Source organism: Scylla paramamosain, chromosome 20, assembly GCF_035594125.1.
Source record: "Scylla paramamosain isolate STU-SP2022 chromosome 20, ASM3559412v1, whole genome shotgun sequence".
NCBI classification, from domain to species: Eukaryota; Metazoa; Arthropoda; class Malacostraca; order Decapoda; family Portunidae; genus Scylla; species Scylla paramamosain.
In genome coordinates, this window is record NC_087170.1 from 3,209,227 (window position 1) to 3,211,726 (window position 2,500).

Sequence of the window (2,500 nt, forward strand, 5' to 3'; positions counted from 1 at the left end):
TGTGAAGCTGCCCTGGTCAACGTGTTGGATTCTCTCCCCATACGCTCGGATCTTCTCCTGCTCATTCTTGCGGTGGGCGGCCTCCAGGGAGAGTTCGTGGTGACAGGCGGCCATCGGGTCAAAGATCCGTATGTCCACGAATGCTTTCTGTCCCCTTGTCCAGAACCCTCGTGCACTGACGTCGACTCGAGCCTCGTTGGTGGTGTTGGCTGTTCTGTAGCGCAGGTGCTCGCCGTCTAGTGGCAGGAGGGTCGGTTCAGTGGAGACATCGTGGCACACCTCCCTGAGCATGCTGGCGGTCAGATCTCTCACCTCATCGTGCCTGATACATACGAATCCCCCCTTTTTGCACGTCATGGTGTGGTTGACGTCATTGGGGGAGCCACACACACAGGTACTGGGGAGTCCTTCCATCGGCCAGCCGTACCTCAGAGCAATGGCGTCGACAAATTCTTGTTTGTTGAGGCTGAAGCCCTTCGCTCTGATGGGCAGTGACGTTAGCCAGTTAGAGGCTCCCGTTTCCTGTGCAGTGAGGATTTTTCTCGCTGTGGTTGCAGGCAGGATGTTTATCAGGTCTTCGAGACAGTTTCGTTGATGTTGTTGCCTATCTCTAGATAATAATTCGTCCTTGCTCAGTGACTGCACTTTGGGCTATTTCACCATGTGCGTCCTGAGCAATGATCTTCTCTGTGAGGGACCTGGTGAGCTTGAGGGAGTTGAGGTTCTCCACCGTCGCCAACTTCTCAGGGGAGGTGATTCCCATCCCGCCCAGTCTTGGTGGAAGTTCGAGCAGCGCCCTTTCCCCATCTCCGATGGTGTGGTATCTCAGTAACGCTGGGAGGAAGGTGTTCCTTATCGAGACCTCCAGTGGTGCAAGGAGAGGGCTGATGCCTGGGATGGTGCGCATGGCGAATCTCCATCGATGCTGCAAGCCGTGGGTGTAGGCGGAGTAGGCTGCATGAGGCTCAGTCCTGGCCATGTCAGACAGGACTTCCACCTCATGTATCCACTCCTTCACCTTTTCTCCTATGTACTCCTTCTTGAACTCCTCTGTTCCGATGACAGCACCCAGATGACGTTGTCCATCCTTTGTTATTATAACTCCACTGCCACTGAAGCTATCCACTGCACTGTCATAGTGTTCAGGCTTTACAATAAGGACGGACTTAGCGGCATTGGGTGTGTACCCCATGATGGGACCATTGTCGTTCACTAAGCCCCACCATTTTTTCAAGTCTGTTATTTTGCCGGCCCCTGACAGGTCATCCGCTTACGCCACTTGCTTCACACTCGTTTTCTCATATGAGATAACTTGTTGCAGCACTGAAAGTCCGAGGGCGTACATCGCCATGGCCACTGGGTCACCTTGTGTTGTCCCTTCCATGGACTTTAGCACCTTAACACTATTACCACTATTACTACATAATATGTACAAATCCGAGGGGTCACTATATGTGTTTTCTACATATTGTGCCAGAGAGGGACATTTTACTTGAATGTTGTGAAGCATTGTTTTTCTGTTAATAGTGTTGAAAGCGTTTTTGGCGTCCACTAATAACACCGCTTCACAATTGTCTTCACTGAACATTTCCCTCATAGCGTGGATGGCGGCTTCCCCTCCTGCCTGCTGTCCTGCACATACTTGCAGGTTCCCCGCTGCCCTCCTTACGTCGTCCTTGACCACCGTCATGACGCATTTACCCACGATGCGTCTTATCACCTCGCCGATGCCAATTGGTCTGCATCCCGGCTTTTTGTCCAGCGGGATTAATCGGCATGCGGTGAGAGCCTTGACGTGGTGACAATTTGTGGTGGCAAGCTTCCTCGCCAGCGCTGCCAGGGCGCCGCATAGGTCGTTAGCGGCGCTGCCACAGAGTGCGCCGCTCAACAGGCGACGCCACCCTCTAGCGTCTAGTCCTGAGGGACCAGCACTGCCGTGTGTCTGGAGAGACTTCTTCCAGATCATCTCTCCAGTTATCACCTCGTAGATGACATCATTGGGCTTGCGGAAAGGCCCCTGCATCCTGAGGCCCTCCTCGTCACTGGGGGGAGGATGTTTTTCCTTCAGCAGGTGGATGGTTTCCCTGGTGAGGGGCAACACTCCACCTGACTGCTGTTCATTAAGTGCCCGCAGAGCCCTGGACACCTGTCCTTGCCGCATATTGCCAGCGAAATTACGGGCTTTGTCTTCCTGCCTTTGTTGGTTTCCTGATGGTCTTGTCAACCTCTTCTGGATGGCTCGGGCTTCCTCCAGGAGCTCATCCAGTTGGTTGTTCTGCCATAGACCCACTCTTCTTGCGACGGCTTTCACGTTTTCCGCCACCTTCGCATTTCTATGTGTCTTTTGAAAGAAGAGTTTTGGCAGTGTGAAGAATAATTTCATCACATACGGTGCGAGGGGTGACTCTTGTAAGTAATTGTTGAGGAGGATGACCATCTCTTGTACAATTTTGTTGGTGGCTGCACACTTTGGTGGATCGAACAGATGACATGTCGACCA